The 17,143-nt window shown below is 54.1% G+C and overlaps 1 long non-coding RNA gene across 2 annotated transcripts; it reads left to right on the forward strand.

The window, feature by feature from the left end:
* The first annotated feature begins 9,879 nt into the window (after positions 1–9,879).
* Positions 9,880–13,501, forward strand: LOC134150607 (uncharacterized). 2 transcript variants are annotated; one of them, XR_009960679.1, is made up of 4 exons: positions 9,880–10,063; positions 10,543–10,723; positions 11,512–11,884; positions 12,787–13,501. It is a non-coding gene; the product is annotated as an uncharacterized LOC134150607 (long non-coding RNA). The 2 variants fall into 2 exon arrangements; XR_009960678.1 differs by having other exon boundaries at positions 9,884–10,063; positions 11,569–11,884.
* The last annotated feature ends 3,642 nt before the right edge of the window (positions 13,502–17,143 follow it).

Here is a 17,143-nt window from a genome sequence, read left to right on the forward strand (position 1 = left end):
AGATGGGTTGTGATGAAATTAAGCCGTCTTCCATGAAGGATGAGCAAATACAGTGGATTTTTCTTCTTCTAGTCTTTTCGCTATGCTTGACTACTTTGCTTATTTAGATAATAAATGAATGAATATGAAGCAGCATTACGACCAGCAATACAATCTGGTCAAATGGGAGCCAGCACAAGAAGTGGGATATAAATGTCTGAAGCGTGGCCATGCAAGGGATGAAACTAGAAGCAAGCCTAAGGATCTGCATTTAAGAAAATTGCAGGAATGTTTAGGGTTGGGCAAAAGCTTGGTAGCGCTGAAGTCGTCTGTGGTAGTGTAATCTGGTAGGTGACGGGGAGGTTTTGTTTTCTGTCAGTTGGCTTGGGAGGCTCTTCCAAGGCTTACCCAAACAAAGCAGTGCGGTCTTCATCCCTTGTTCCTTGCTCCGGCTCGGCCGGACGTGGGGAACTCTCATCTCTGCCGGGGAGCGAGAGGGTGGCTATTGAGTCTCTCTTTCCTCACGGCCTGGAGCCCTGCAGCGGTCCTGCTAGCCTCTGCGTGCAAAGGGAGGAATCGCTGTGTTTTCCGAGGGAAGAGGCTTCCCTGTTCTGATGAACGCCACTGCCATGCTGGGGGGCAAAGCCAAAGAACATGACTAAATGGTAACATAAAAAAAAAAACCCACCTTCTGTGCAGCCTGATTCACCCGATCCTTAGACAGATTCAGTCTTTCCTTCAGGAATGTTTGATAATGCAGCGCGCGCTGTTGAGATCACCCTTCTGGCAAGTGCCTGCTGTGGTATGAGACCCAGTCATCTGGCAGCACGTTGCTTACTGCTGTCTCCAAGACAACCCTCCATGCTGTTCTTGGTTGGAAGCTCTGTGCATTCATAAAGAAGCTGTCATCCCTCTTACAGTAATTGCAGCAGATGTGAAAGGTTTTACCTGTGCCAATGAACTCCAGACCAGGATGCTGCTGCCCTGAAGAGCAGTGCTGCCTCGCTATTGCACTTGCCTCTGAAGGACCCTGTCCATCCACTTGCTTGTATATCGCAAGTGTCCTTTCACATCACCTTTCATCACAAAACATCATCCTTTCATGCTAGTCACCTTCTCTGCTAGCTTTCTGAACCCTTTACCGGGCTGCCGTGAGGATCGCTGAAGATCTCTACTGAGACCTTACAGTGCTGTGTGTGTCACAAAAAGGGTTTATTCCAGATGGCTGGTCCCACGGTGGATTTACCAGTCCTTCCTTTGTTTGCTTCTCACTGACCAAAATATGAGGCTTTTGGCTTGTGTTTTGTAGACATTGCCTGCTTCTGCCTTTCTACTGGAGTCCGTCTTTCCAAACACGGACGGACATTTCACCTAGCACACCTCAGTCTGTGCTCTGCTCTATCAGCCCTAGGTTTCTCCCAAGATGTCTGTCAGCTGTGCCAGAGATGGTAGGCGTGTGTTCAGTCAGGCGTGTGTTCAGTCAGGCGCTTTCCAGGAACTCGGCAGCTGCTGCCATATCAGTAGATAGTGTGACCTGATGTTTCCCAAGAGGCAGCGGAGAAGAGGCGTCTCCAACTTGCTGTTGAGTTGATGCCGCAATGCTCGCGAGATGGGAGCTGGTTCACCCATCTGGGATCTGGGCCTGGGAAGGGTGAGGGAGGGGAACCTGCCCTTCCAGACTGAGGAGCCCCAATCCAGTAATAATAATAATAAAAAAAATCTACATTCAAGTTACTGAGCAGAGAAACCAAGTGGGGCTGAGGCACTCAGCATTTACAGTCAGCCTTCAGCCATGATAAGGTAAGAGCTTGAGTAACTGTGAGGCAAAAAGTCTGCCTGGTGGGTTGAGATCATTGTTGTTGAAGGATGTTATGGAGACAATCCACTTCAGATCTTGGCTTCTGCGCTGTTTCTGTTTCTTTTTTTCCTGCTCATCTCCCCATCAGCAGGCTGAGGAATACATGCAGGAAACAAGTCGACAGACAGACAGTGGCATGTGAAGCGATTCTCCCTGTCGGGACAGATGTGACTGTGAAGAAAGAACACAAGTGGCGATTTAAAGACCAAAGATAACTTCCACTTCCTTGTTTGCAAGCCCTAAAATGGGTTAGAGGAAGGGGGCAAGAACCTGAGCTGACTAGTTTGTGAGGGATGTTGGAGCCTGCACAGTGTTCTAAATCTAAGTGCTTCTACTTTTTTATCTAAGCACTTTCTCGAAAGTCGTAATCACTGGGGACAGGCTAATGTTACAGCACGCCTACTTGTATGATGGTGTGAACTGATGCTTTACTGGTAGGGAGGTACACGTGCTCATGCAAAAGGCTGTGGCTTCCTAGATAAGACAAGCCCTAAAATGTCTGTGTGTGTGGAGGGGGAAGGTTTGTTGTTCGCCCTGCAGCGGCCAAGTCCCACTGGTTAGGATGCACTCTCTGCCCTTTGCCTGCTCTTGAGAGCCTGCCTGGCAGATCTCCATCCCCACTGGTTTGCTGTGGGCGTGCTAGACAAGAAGGAAGCAAGGTCTTTTCTAAGCCTTGGCGTGCTCAGCTGCAGGAGCGAGCAAAGACCTGGGATAATGGATGTAAAAAGAGACGTGGTCATATATGGCGATATGCGCGTATCGGCGCTGGATGAGGTTTTGGGGGTGAGGAGAGTAGGCACAGGCTTGCCAGAAGCACAAGACTGGTGGAAGCTGGTGCTTCAGAGCACAAAGAAGATCTGCTGGTGGAGGGGGGGGGCAGCCGAGAGCGAGGCAGGGAGGGGCTCGCGGTGTGCATCGCAGCCCTGGGGCCAGCCAAGCAGAAGGGCCGGAGGCAGGGGAGCAGCGATCAGCCAAGCGGAAGGAGAGCTGGCACGAGATCTGGGGCCAGCCGGGCAGGAGGGCAGCGGGCGCCGTGCCGCCTGTCATCGAGCGAATCGCCGCCGAGGCACGGAGCAGGGGGGCAGCCGCTGTGCCCGTCGATCGCTGCCGGCGCGTGGCGGCGGGGCACGTAAAGCACGCTTCTGTAGAGCCCGCTCTCTGCGACGTGAAACAGGCTGGTGCCACGCGGGGTCTCTGTGTGCTGATGTCGCTCTTGGCTTCCTGTGAGAGTGGTTTCTTTTTTCTTTTTCCCCTGGAGAAAACTGAAAGCTCTTAGGGAAAAGACTGCAGAGGAAAATGCTTCATGTGCTTGGGGCAAATTCTCTTTGACCCCAAGAGGGCTTTTTGAGCACCCAAGACTACTGTGTTCGACTCATACCTTAGCGATAGTGCCTTGCACAGCATGCAGAACTTGAGAAGGGGCGTGGAACAGCGTGGTCTGCGTAGTTCAGGACACCGGTGCGGACTCCTAGCTTTGCTTGTCCATGGGAGCAGGCAGACCACCCCTGCTAGGCGGTGTAAAAAAGATTTTTCCAAGTAATTGTGTGGGATGTTTGATTCATCAGCTGAAACTTCTCCCAAAGATCTGGCATGCTTTCCTGATCGCTTGCCTTCAGCAAATCATCCCTTCCCGTTTGGGACTGGCCGCTCGGGTTGCTGACTTCCAGGCAGCCTTGTCCGGGCTCGCTTCTGTGGGATGCATCCCTTCCTTCCCCCCGAGGTGATCCGAAGGCGCCCAGCAGCAGGAAGCTTGCAGCTCCCCGTTCCCTGACCCCGTTGTTTGTGTTGGCTTCTGGGGGGTGAGAGGTTGCCCCAATGACTGTGCTGGTATCCTTGATTTCTTTACTTTTCTCACAGTTTCTAAGACGACCAATGCGGTGAGACACAAATGTCAGACCCTCTTGTATTTCATGTGCACGGGGACAAGCCCGACCCTGCTCCACCTCCAAGCTGCTGCTGGGTTATACGAGAGCCCCTTGTTTCCTTTGCTCAGCGTGACTGTTAACAACCCCTGACTCCCAGTTCAGCAATGTTTCACCTCTACCAGGTTTGAGGGCCCTGGCCTGGGGCTAAGGCTGGGCTTACGTTGCTGCTGACTTGTGTTGGATGATTCAAGTAGCTTTCTAATGTGCTTGGAGGCTTGGATTTGTGCTGTGTTAGGGCTGTCGGGCTTCAAGCGCTGAGCTATCTCACGTAGAGGAGGACGAGTGTAAGCCCCTTCTCCCTTGCCAAAGATGCCTACATCCCATGGTGACTGTAGCTCCCCCCCCTTTTGTTTTTTTTGTTTTTTTGTTTTTTTTTTTTTTCCTTTCTTTTGCCCTCGTTAAGAATGCATTAAACAAGTGGAGGGCTATTTCTCCTGATGTGTTTTGGCTGCAAGGCTGTGATCTGAAAGACTGTGGAGGGGAAACAGTTTGGGAACTGTTGATTGAACTGGGGGGAAAAAAAATCAAGTAGGCTGCTGGCTATCAGCAAACTCTTGGACTTGGACCTTAAAACTGAGAGATGGGACTTTCCAAGCTGATTCAGAGCCACTTTTTTCCCCAAAATACCTCATGTAGCCACCTTGCAGGCAAAGCAGCTGCTGTAAACTACATGACTGTTCTCCCTCCAGCGCTGCCTACGCTTGTTTCCCTTCCCTGCCCACTCCTCCTTTCTCTTCCCACTTGTTCCTCTTTGCTTGTCCGCTTTGAGAGGGGGGCCAAGGGCTGCCCTACGGGGACCTGCCCCTTCCTGGCTTTTCTGGACCTCTTCCCTGGTGATGCTTCAGGAGTCCTTGTGCCTTGGCTAAGAGAGACATCTAGTGGGATCTGAGCTGAGGGGCCCGGCTTTCTCTAATATTTTTGTTCTTCCCCCCTCCGATTGGTGCAATGGTCTGGTTTCTCTAGGATTAGGAACGGAGCTTGCTGAGCTGAAGTTTCAAAGAAATCCTTGGGTACTGATTGCGAATAACGGAGACAGGCTTTGGGGCAAAGCGGACCTTTGGTAGGCCAATTTACTGGGGCTTTCTCTTAGCTGATTGATGCTGTATGAATTCTTGTTAAGACTCTCTTGTTTCTTCTGACCCTTGTCTGTTTAGCACAGCCCCATTCCCAACCTGTGCTGTGCCGAAGCACTGCGTTTGGTGGCCTTGCCCTGGGTCTGAAGGGGCTGGAAACCCTGGTTCCACCTACAGCAGTGAGTGCAGCATCACTGTTGAGACGATTCGAGGTGCCGCTGACGTGACCGCATGACAGGGATGCTGCTGCACTTTCCTGTGGGCACCAACGAGCTTGGTGAATGTTGCAGGATACAGCTGTCTGGCTCCAGACACTTAGCTGAGGCTCCCACTGTAGGAGCATCATTGCTCTTGGCTCCTTGCGTGGCCTACCTAAGGAGACGGAGATTTGAAGGAAGGTGAATTGCTCTCTGGCAGTGCCTCTCCCGACTCAGTCAGTCCATAGTGCTTCTCCTCCAAATGCTAAGTGTTCCTGCCCTAAACCTGTCTGAGCCCTTGGGAGGCTAGCTGGTCTTCATCTGCAGAGGTGAAGAAATGCAGCAGGGACTGCTGCAGAAGCAGGCACGCTGGCAGGGTCGTGTTAATGGGTCTTCCACCGACCTTGACCACTCGTAGCTCTGCAGACAGGCTGGCTCACGATATCAGGCTCTTGGGCATCGCCCCTTGCTGCGGTTTCCCTAGAAGAACAAAATGCTCCAGCAGCGGCTGCCTTCGCAGAAGGGCGAATTGGAGCGGAGCGTGTCTGCGAGTGCTTGGAGCGGTTTCTGCTGTTACACAGGACCTGTTTGTTTCAGACGCATCCAGGCCCCCGACTGCCCCCCGCCTCTCGCATATCTCCCAGCTTCCCCAAGACAGGGCTAATCTTTAACTTGATGTTTTGTCTCTCGCTGAAATCCCACTCTTGGCACTCCTCCTCGCCTCTCTCTAATAGGCTGCACAGAGGCTGAAATAAGCCAGCAAGAGCAGCAGGGAAGAAGGCACATGAGGGGAAAGATTTGTGTTCTCATGCAAGGCTGGAGAATGGGGGGATTTTGTGTAGGGGATAAATAACTTCTGACTCGTTGGGTGCAGAGACCTCTGGACTCCAGTGACGAGTCCTTTCTAGAAGGAAGCAGAGGGGCCTCACAGTCATCTGCTTGCTTGTAGCAGGACAGTTGAGGGAGGCCCCGGCTGGGACACAGGAAGCTGTGTTAGATGCTGTGGAAAGATGCAGCAGACGAGCTGTTCTTGCACCGTGGAGCTTCTCCTTGGAGGAAGAAACATAGGATGAGTGAGGGGAAGCAGTTGGTCTGAAGCTGAACAGAAGGGAGTTAACTGGAGCCTTCTTCTGTATGCATGCATGCACGCCCCTTGGCCACAAGAATATTTTTGTGGCCTCTTTCCAAGAGCATGAGGTGCTGTGAAGAGGAGAGACCAGACTCGCTATCTTTGTGCTCTGGCATAGGCATGTGCTGTTGTGCGTGTGGGAGCTGAGCTCTTTCCTTGCACGTGTTGGGCAGTGAAGTTGACTCCGGAAGATGAGCCCGCTTCAGCATTGTAACATCCGAAGAGAGAAGGGAAGAGCAGCAGAGGCAGCTGGGTAGACTCAGGAGGAGAACAGGGAGCTTTGAAAGAGTGAATTATTCCTTGTGGGAAAAGCTTGTCAACTCACTTGGCAAAAGAAAAGGGGGAAAGAGAATTTTCCAGTTGCTTTTGTGCATGATGAAGGAAGGATCAGACAAAATCTTCCTCCTGAATTTTGAGATAGAATCAGGCTCCTTGCACTGCTGATAAGATTGTGGGAGCTACACATGCCTGGGTTAAGCTTAGCAAGCTTCTCATCTGCTGCTGCACAGTTCTGGCCATAAAGGTGCCTCCAAGTGAAAGCTCAAGTTATGGGTTTGCAGGGCAGAGATGCTGGTAAGGCCTTGCGTTAGGTAACAGGAACTCAAGAAGGGAAGAGGGGAACGAGAAACCCCACCACCACCACCACCCAGGACCTTTCCCTCTGGTCTCTGTTCCCTTTTTGCAAAGCCAAGGCGATGGTATATCAGCTGCCAGGGCTGAGAAGCTGACACCTAAGATCAGAACTGACGTGGCTGGTGGTGGCAAAACAGAGCTCTGCCCTCCTTGCCGCTTGGTTGCTTCTCTCCCTGTTCAAGCTGGGGTTTAGTAACCGGTGTTTTTAGAAGACCCTACCAATATCTTAGCAGCAGTCTTCAGCTGGAAGGGAGCTCTGCTGGTGCCTACCAGTCCTCGTAAGGTGGCGAGCATGAAAGCTGGGTGAGGAGGGAGTCAAAGCAGTAATTGCACTGATTTAAAGTGGTGAGCTTTTGCCAGGCTTGAGGGGGGAATTGCACTGAACCCTTTTCCTGTGCAATAGAAATACTCCAGATCCAGCTATCAACCCCCTGGAGGCAGACTTAAGGACACAGGCCCTTCTCTGAGGGTGATGCTGGGGTCAGGAGTGGGTCCACGCAGCCATCCTTTAATGTTCTCCGCTCTTCTCTCCAAGTTCTGCTTTGCCAAACCCTAACCTTCAAGACCGCGATCCAAAGCAGACTTCTCTTGAGTTACGAGCTCCGTAAACACACACCCCAAATGATGCCAAGAGCGAACAAAGTGTTTTCTTCTCCTCTCGCCCGCCCTCTGTGCGGATGATATTACACAAGGCTCACAATAGCCCCATTCTGGCGGGGTGACGCTGCGCGCCTGCAGTGGTGGGAGGAAGGAGACTTGCATCACGGGGTCGCTGAGCGTGCAAGCGAGCGCAGCCTCCCTCCCTGCCCCGTGCAGGCAATCAGATCCCCATCCCGTGCGTGTTCGGGGCAGAAGGGAAATGTGCTGGCAAAAGCAAGAACGAGCCCGTCACCCGAGCCAAAAAGGCTTTTAAGAAATCCCCGCTCCCTTCCCCCAAATAATTCAGGGCAGATGATGTTTGGTTAGTTTAGAGCCTGTCTTGAGTGATAGCTGAGAATGAATGCTGATCTGCGCTCTGCAGCAGGCGCTCCTCGAGGGCGAAGCCCCGCGGCCGCGGCAGCCCTCGGAGACCACCCCGCAGCTGGGGGGCCTGGTGCTGAGCTGGTTTTCTCAAAGCCCCCTGCGCACTTAATGCGAGTCCGTCATCAGAGCCCTTAAGGGGAAGAGAAGAGCTGTGCGGCTTGCTTGCCTGGCCAAGGAGCCGCTTGAAAAGCACCGAAGGAGCCGCTGTTACTTGCGAGCGTTTGGAAGCGCTTGCCTGCGGTTTGGTAGCCAAAACGCAGTGCAGCTGGCTGGGGGGAGGCTGGGGCTTGGGCTGGCTTCTGCTCCCAGGTGACCGGGGTGGGGGGGACAGGAGGGGGGACTCGGCTCCACCTTCGCCTGTGGCACTGTTGAAGCATGGAAGGATGCTGCAGGCTGCGCAGCCCTTGAGAGGGAGCCAAAGGCTTTGGGTTAAGGCTTAGACTGGCCTCTTGGTCTGCTGCCTTTTGCAAAATGCAACCAGTATAGGCAACCTTCTCCCTTCCTTTCATTTGCTTCTCGCTCCTATTTGGAAAGGGATCTCTTCCGTTTCCCCCCTCCCCCTTACCCCTGCTTGACCCACAAATCCTCCTAGCTCGGGCTGGGTCCCACCGCTGCGGGTGTGGGTGCTGGCAGGCCCCTTGGATCCCTCCTCATCCCTGCAGGGCAAACGCTTGGCACTGCCCGGTGCTCCTGCTGGGAATGCTCCCGCGAGGTCCCGCTGGCTGATCTTGCCGCACCATTTTACCTATTCAGAAAATGGTGGTGGGAGACTTTTGACTTGGTGGGTTTTAACGAGGAAGCGTAAAAGCTTGTCCCACAAAGGGCCTTTTGTGAGAGTCTCCGGAGCCCTCTCTGCATGCGAAGTCGTCCGTGTGTCTTTCCTTCCCAAGGCGTTGCTTTCTGTACCAGATACCAGCAGGATCAGGCTGCTGGGGAGGAGCAGGCAAGCACCCGAAAGGTGGGATCAGCATGGGGGGGGAACCCCGCTGCTTTCGAGAGGACCCTTAAGGAGTTTGGAACAGAGACAAGGTGCAACTGAGAGCTAGTAAACAGCACATCCCGTGCTCAGCAGACGAAGAAACTGCAGATCCCCGGCGTGCTGGAGCGAACCACCAGGCTTTGATGCCCTCAAGTGAGCTTGTTTCCTCCTCCTCTTTTGCCTCCTGTCCAGGCAGGACTGTTGTGTAGCTGATGTCGTGAAATGCCTGGGGCACCGGTGGGGGAGCAGGGGCAATGCTTGCAAAGGGGCAAGGTGCAAAGGTATTAAGACACAGACACAAATATGAGAACAGTAAGGAAGCGCCAGCTACAGTTTGTGCACACTTCTGTGCTAATAACGCTGGGGAGATTATCTTGCCCGGGACACGTATGCTCAGACAAAGATATGTTCCCCGGCATTAAGGCTGAGAGGATATATTGGTAATTTGGGAGTGGAAAGCATGACTGGAAAGCTATTGCTGTGCCCAAACCAGCACGGCAACTTGAGCGTTATGCAGGCATGGCTGAAGGTACTGAAGATGGGAAAACTCAGGTGTGAGCGCGATGTTGGAGTGCTGCAAGTCCGCTCTGCGTCTCGGTGTTGGGGCTGAGCCTCCCAGGAGCAAGGGGAAGATGTAAATCGTTTCGCACTTGTGCCTCTCCCGCACCCTGTGCCTTGCAGTTCCCCGGAAGAGGCCCTGGAGGGGCAGGAGCTGCCCTGGTTTCCAAGGGGACCAGTCTTGCTGTTCATCTGGAGAAGCATCTCCGAAGGCATTCAGCTTTTATAGCAACAGTGTTAGAGCAGCCAAAGCTATCGCTCCTGAGTAGAGGTTCCTTCTTGTCAGCCCCCGAGGACCTTTGCAGGTGAGATGGTGCAAGGAGCGAGCAGGACAGCTCAGCCAAGTGAGCGCGGGGAGGGTGGTGCAGCCCCAGGAGGTAGGATGGACCTGGCTGGCCGTGACGCTTCACTAGCAAACCTGCACGGGTGACACTGGCTCCCCTGGTGAGGGTGGCGAGGTGCAGGGTCCTGGAGGGACAGAGCCGGTGCTGCATGGGAAGGGAGGAACTGGTGTTCCCGAATCCGCCACGAGATGGGGCGACCGGCCATGGCTTTTCCTGCCACTTCCTCTGCGGTCGAGGCCATTTGCTCCAGGGAACAACACTGGTCTCCCCAGGCTCGGTGGCAAGGCTGCCTGCATCCATCGGGACCAAACCCCCACGCCAGAGGACTTGCTGCGAGCAGCTGGGCACAGGTCACTGCCCGCCAAGTAAGTGGTGTCAGCACTGTTAGCCACATTTCATGTGGGGAAACTGAGGTGCAAAGTGGGGACGTGTCTTTGCCAGCATCACCTGCAACTCAAGAGGAGAAGCTGGGCCTTGTGCATTGCTGTGAGCTGGAGCGGGGGTGGTTTGAAGCCCGCCACAGCTAATGGACCCCCTTCCCAGGGCACGGTGAAGCTGGGCAGTCTTGCCCCACCCAAGTAGGGGTGCTGCTAGCTGCTGTTCTTCCCCGAAAACCACTGGCCACCCAAGCCTTGCCATCAGCTCTGAGAGGATCTCTGCTTGTAGCTGGGGTGCCCACGTGGGCTTGTTGTGCCGTGTTGGGATGGGGGGTGACCACAGCTAGCAGGGAGTAGTAACCCTGGTATCCTAGTGTCTAGCACTAAAGTCAGCATGGCAAGAACCTGGAAAGCAGTGGCCTGAGCCCAGCTCGTCTGTTAATGTGGCTTTCCCTGATGTTTTTCAGGAGAATGGACTGGCCTAAACCAAAGCAACCTCATGCTGAACTCACCTTGAGAGTGGCTGTAGAGTCCTCGAGTCTTGTCTTGCTCGGAGCTGTGTTGTAAAGCATTTTCAGAAGCAGCTATAGAAGTAGGACTGAGTTCCTCTATGAACCGATACTCTACCAAAGGAACATCTTTAAAATAGTAAGTGGATTTTCCACCTTAAGACGTTGTTAACTGTTTTTTTGTGTTGGGCCAACGGTTATGCACAGCCCAATAAAACCCTCTTCTGTAGGGTAAGAGAAATGAAAGAAGGAAACCAGTAAAATATCTTCCTGCAGATTGCTTTTAAAACTGGGCAGAAATGCCGTGGCTAGCAGCATTAGTAAGGCAATATCAGTACTACGGTGTGCCGAGGAACTTCTCGTAATCGGTACTAGCGTGAGGGCAGTTAGGGATAAACGCAGGCAGCCTGTCTACTCCAACTGCGCGCTGACCTTGGGCAAGCCTCCGTGAACTTATTGGCCTGGAAACGCCACAGAAGGCGTTTGGGCTGACGGAGGTGCGTGTGGTGCACATAAAAAGCAGCGAATGCTGCTGGGGACTTTGTAAAGAGCAGAGGATATTAGGTGAAAGTAGAGAGGCTAGCCAAAAAGGAACGAACTCTAACTCGTGCTAGTAAGTGTTGGCCTGGGGAGGGAAAGGCTTGCCAAGTTCCCATCAGATTTGGACCAGTGTCTCGCACCCTATGCACGTATAAGCAGCTCAGAGATGATTATTTTGAGGTCCTCAGCCTCAGCAGTGCTTGGTGTATTGGTGAAAGCTGGTGGCTGGAGCGGGCGGTGAGGCGGCCGTACAAACCTATTTGGTCTGCTTCCCGGGCTCCTGCGCTTTTCCCCTTTAGGCCAACGTTTCTTGCAGGGCTTTAAAGCACTGCCGCTGTTCCTGCCACCACAGCGATAAGGGAAACTTGGGGTGTTTTGCTCCTATAGCGCTTCCCACGTCCAGTTCTTCCCTCCCCCTCTTGCTCTTGGCCTCTCTGCCCACAGCATCACCCTCAGCCTCCTCTGCGCATCCTTGCCCTGAGGAAGTCAGCCCAGGCTCCTCCTCCTCCTCCTCTGGCCACAGCCCCTTCTCCTCTCTGCTTGACTCTCGCTGCACACGAGGAGAGGCACCTTGCAGCTCCCCGTCCCTCGCTGCACACGAGGAGAGGCACCCCGCAGTTCCCCGTCCCTCCTGCCAGCCCCAGCATCCATGGAAGCCCCTGGCACTGTGTCTGTGCCCACCTACAAGTGCTGGTCCATCTTTAACATCCTGTGCTGCTGTCTGCCCCTGGGGGTGATTGCCCTCTACTACTCAGGACAGGTAAGAAGATGCCATTTCCACATGGGAGGTGGAGAGGTGGGCTGCTGCTTCTCTCTAGGGCTGCTGGAGCTTGTTTTTTTTGTTTGTTTGTTTTTGTTTTTTGGGTTTTTTGGTTTTGTTTTGTTTTTTGGGGGTGTTTTTGTTTGTTTTTTGGGGGTTTTTTGCTGCTGAAAATGCCTCTCGCTTGCCACAGTGATCCCTGGCTTGGCTTGGAGGCTAACAGGTTTCTTACCTCTCCCTGAAGCCTAGTGCCTTTGCCTTGAGCTACAGGGGTGGTGCAGGTGAGGAGGGTTTCTGGCTGGCTGCATGGCTGCTCTTCTGTCCGTTATACCATTAACGCTGCCATCGCTTCTAGCAGCCGCCCTCGTGCTGCTGTGACACTAGTTGAGCAACAGCACTTTACTGGTGGTGCCATTGGTATTTAGTGTGTCCTTGTAGTGGAGGTGGGCTCAGCTCAGAGCCTGGCTGGGAAACGTACTACTTGAAAGGGGATTTCTAGAGTCAAGCCAAGGTGAACCCTCAATTCTGAGGTGCCTGCGAGATTCCCTGCTGAAGCGAGGGAGGCTTTGGGGTTGGTGGTTTAGAGCAATTGTCAATCCTGGCTGGTTCAGGAAGAACCTGTTTGTCACAACTTTATCTGCTGTCCTGCTCAGTTTTCAAGGTGCTTCCAATACTGTTCTCCAAACCTGAAACTTGTTTCCTATTTGAGCTCTCAGGAGCACAATGATGGATGAGTCCCGAGGTTTGGAAACCAGATCCCACGTTCCTCCCTCTACTCCTTCCTTTATATGGCTTGGCTTCTACAGAACTGCTGCTCCCTTGGCCTTAGCTCTAGCTTCAGTCTTCTGCATTCGGGACGGTTGCACTTCTTCCAGCTCTCAGGCCTGTCCTTCTGTCCGTAGGTGGAGGAACGCCTGAGGTACCATGACACTGATGGAGCACGTGCTGCCTCTAAAACCGCGAAAACCATCAACTGCGTAGCGCTGCTGCTGGGGCTGGTGGCCTTGGCCCTGACGATCTTCTACTGCGTCAAATACCAGCAGATGCTCAGCAGGACATGAACACAGCCCACCACGACGGCCTTCCGTTAAAAGCTTTGGCTGAGCCCAGGGCAGGGGTGTAGGGCTCTGCATTTGTGAAACCTGTCTGAAATGTTGCTTGGTTTGGCTGCTTTCTCTTTCCTAAACTTATTGGCAGTTAGCAAGAGCTTTGCTGGCGAGAGGACCTATGCGCTCATACGCACGAGCGTTGCAGGGCCGTGGATTTAGGTGCTTGGGATGGAGCCCCCGGTCAAGCACCACTCTTTCCTAGGTGCTCTGCCTTGCCAGGGCAAGACGTGTTCACAAGCCCTCAGGTTTGGGGAAATCCCTTGTGGGGTGGGAGTGCGCGTGTGGGCGGACTGCAAGCTGGGGCACTGTGGAACGGAGCTGGTGTTCGTGCTCTTTTGCTTTTGCTGTGGTAGCTCAGCGCCGCAAGCTGCTGCTTGTCCCTGCGAAAGAGCGGTGTCCGCCCAGTGCGAGGCCAGACCAAGCGCACTTAGGTTGTTGCCTGGGACATCATTGCTCTCCCTGCTGGTCCTTGTGTTGTCCTAAATAAATGGCTTGTGACCTGCCTTGAGTTCTCGGTGCGTGATTTCCTGGGTTTGTGTCAGGCTTGCCTGGGGACGCGGGCCGGGGCCGTGGGAAGCAGCAGGGGATAAGTCACTTTGCAAAGGGCAGGTACAGCCTGTCCGGGGTGCGGCAGAGGGGCTCTGCCCAGACCCTGGCCCTGGCCCTGCCTGCAGCGTGGGGGGACCTCGCTCCGGAGCGCATGTGCAGCTGGGGAGTCAGGTAAGAGTTTCCAGTCCTCTGGCAGCCAAAACGAGCTTGTTGTAACTTCTGACCTTCCTGCGGCAAAGACCAGCCTAGAAAACTCTGGTTTCTGTGAAAATCTGACCTGTTCGTTGGCCACTGCAGGAACTGGTCTGCAGCAAACCTGGATGCTCTGACGCAGCGCGGTTAAGGCAGACAGGGGATGTGGGAAGCCTGTCCCCATTCTCATGCAAACTACTGTCAAACTGAGAACGGGAAGCTGAGGTGTACCAAAGCTGTTGGCACCACTGTCCTTCCGGCCATGTCACCTCGCTGCAGGCAGCAACAAGTCACCGCAGGTCTGTGCCTGCGCACGCAGCGGGAGATGCGGTTTTAGTGCTCTCGGGTTTTCTCCCCAGGTGATGATGGTCTCGGCACAGGGGACGAAGCCGTGCTTGCTGCTGATGACGGAGGCTAGCTGGAAAAATCTGATGCTTTGTGAAGACAAAAGGGGAAGTGAAGGCTCCTCTGGTCTCTGCAGGGAAAAGAAAAACGCGTCTTGCACCAGACGCTGGCGCAGCCACAGACGGTCAGGTACTTGTGTCGCGCTCCCTCTGCTCCTCTTCGGGCTGGGTTACTGTGTCGGGCGCATGAGTAAGAGGGGCCTGGAACAGCCAGCGCTGTAAACGAGCGTGGGAAGGGACGGGGGGGAAGGTCTGCGCCCTTCCCGCCCCCCCGCAGAAGGGGGAAGAGCACAAGCGGGGCCCGGCGCGGTCGGAGCTGGTCCACCCCCCCCAAACCGTGCTGCCTCCCTGCTGTGGCTCGCGAGGAGCAGAGCGATTCTGGCCTGGCTGGTCTCAACTGTATGAGAGAGCGTGAAATGCTAAATACTTCGGCTGTGTTTTTGCTTGCTGTCCAGCATTAACTGCCTAATGCCAGCGGGGATTCAGGGACAGAGTTTGCCATAGGGCCACGTCTCCAGAAGGTATCGGTCTGGGGAGCCAGGTGCCATCGGCTAAGCTAGTGCTGCTTTGGGAAGGGCGCTCCTGCCACAGCACGTGCAGCAGGAATCCCCCCCCTCCAAGCACCCGTGCTGGGCAGGAGCTGGGCCCCCAGGACTCTTTTTTTTTGGTTCTAATACTTACAAGAAATAGTGAGATCCTGCTCAGATCAGCAGAAAGCCCATCACGATGAGCGCTGAGCACTCAGGTCATGAGTTTGATGGGGAGAGTGCAGCAACCTGGGGTTGGCTGGCTGCTTCGCCTCTTCTTCCCCCTCACCCTTTCTATGCTAGCGATGGCATGGGCCTTGTGTGGCCCCCCCCCCCCGGAGCAGACAACTCTGCTGCACGCAACGCGCAGCCGGCACGGGACTCGGCCACACTCGTGCCTTGGAGCCCACCCGAGCAATGGTGGAGGAACTGAAGCTGGATAGAGAGGTAAGAAAAGCTGCAGGAAGTAGGAGCTTGTGGGTGGGCCAAGGGAGGACCCCCAGGCAGCAGGGCAGTGTTAATCTTGGTCTCTAGCAGAAAGAGGTTTGGCTACTGAAGCAGCAAAAACGGCTGCAGAACTGGACGTTGCGCCGATGGCCCCGTTCTGGCTCGCTGCTGGGAGCGCCGAGTCCGGCTGACTCCAGGAGAAACGCAGCGACACAGAGCCTGGGTCGCGCTCGGCTGCCCAGCGCTTCACTGCTTTTCATGTGCACAAAGCTGCAATGCAACTTAGCTGGAGCCCTGGTGCTTGCGTGCGGGGAGAGTGGCCAACCCTTGGGCTGTACAGCGGCTTCCACGCATCCCTACTGCAGGTACCGAGTTTAAAACACCGGAGCATTTTTGTGCTTTGAGACTGAGGAGCCCTTAGCTGCATGATCTGGTGAATACTTACTGGGAACCAGTACCAGAACAAGGCCAGTATTTTTGTTGTTGTTTTTGCTTTTAGCTTTCTGTTTGCTTGTTTAGTTAGTTTTCCCCACTGGAGCATTCCCCATTATTTCCCACATTACTCCAAATGTGGTGGGAAGCCACGCTCGCAAGAGCTCGGCTGGACCAGAGCCGTGGCCGCTGGGCTGCTCTGGCTTGCAGCCAAGCCCCACGTGCTGCTCCAGCTCCACCCGTGCGCTAGCTTCCTGCCAGGGAGCGGGGAGTCAGCAGAGCAGCCACAGCAAAGGCTTTCATGTTGCTGCAGCATCACAGCGGGAGGGGGAGGGGGGCACAGACCTAAGCACCCTTCCTTATGCCCTTCCTTAGCAGCAGTTGGCTCTAGAGGAGCTCTCTAGGCAAAGGCAGCTCTGGTTGTCCCACTAGCCATCCTGTTGCAGCATCCTCCTGCAAGGCTTCGCAGCCCTGCTTCTGCTGTGCCGTGATTCATAATCCAATTTACCAGTTATAGCTACTTCTAAAGCTCAGTGATGCGATAACAAAGCAGTTAAAAATTACCCTGTCTCCTGGAGCAAAGATCTGGGAGGACCAGAGCAGCTGGATGCTGCACAGACCCAGCCACGTCATGTTCCTAGGCTGGATTTTAGGATGCTGGAAACAATTTGAGGTTTTAATGTGTGGGTGGCTTTTAGGGTTGTTTGTTTTGTGCTTTCTGTTGTTGGATTTATGTGGTGTTTGTTTGTGTGCGGGTTTTTTTCCCTCTTGTTCCCCCTCCTCAGGGCCTGTTTGCTTGCACTTACTTAAGGGAAGCAGCACACTTAAGCGTGCAGGTGGGAGCCGACATGGGCCGCGGACGAAAGCAGACCAGCTCAGTGGGGCGACCCACACCAGCTCCTGCCTGTCTGACCTAACCATGGGAGGTGAGTCTGACATGCTGCGGGGAGGTGACGCCTACAACTTTCCAGCTGGGAAGTTGCCTCAAGAACCTTCTTGTGTTGGAGATGGTCAGCACCTCTCTCCTCCCACACTGCTCCTTTGAGTAGGATGTGCAAAACAGCTTCCTGGGACCCCCCCCCCCCCCCCCCCAGGAGCTCTCCCCAAACCCTGACTTGGAAAATGCTTGTTTGGGCACTCTCAAGGCAGCGCGCTGGAGCTGCTCTAAAGGGGAGCGCTACAGGCTTTGTACGTCTTCCTTCCTGGAGCTCAGCCTCCTGGGGGGCACAGCTGTCGACCTGGGGCCTAGGTGCCACCAGGGATCTGAGCAGGTTTCCCCAGCTCAGGAACCCTTCCAGAGAATCCTATAAAGAACCACACAACCAACATATTAGAAAATATCCCAGTTTAATAGACTTGGAGCATCTCCCTTTCATACAGAGTTTTACAAAACACTCTATTTACAAGTGAGGAATGGCTAACTGAAGTCAACTGGAGTGTGCTCTTTTACAGCAAGGAACGGGCTACACAGAGGAAAGGAGATCAAATCGGCACATTCAGAAGTCACATTGCTGCATTCTCTTACAAAAGTAAGAAGGGCCCAAAGATTCACTCTGCCTCGGAGCAGGCAGAGCCATCCAATGTTACCAGTGCAGGGGA

This window comes from Rhea pennata, chromosome 24 (genome assembly GCF_028389875.1).
Source record: "Rhea pennata isolate bPtePen1 chromosome 24, bPtePen1.pri, whole genome shotgun sequence".
NCBI classification, from domain to species: domain Eukaryota; kingdom Metazoa; phylum Chordata; class Aves; order Rheiformes; family Rheidae; genus Rhea; species Rhea pennata.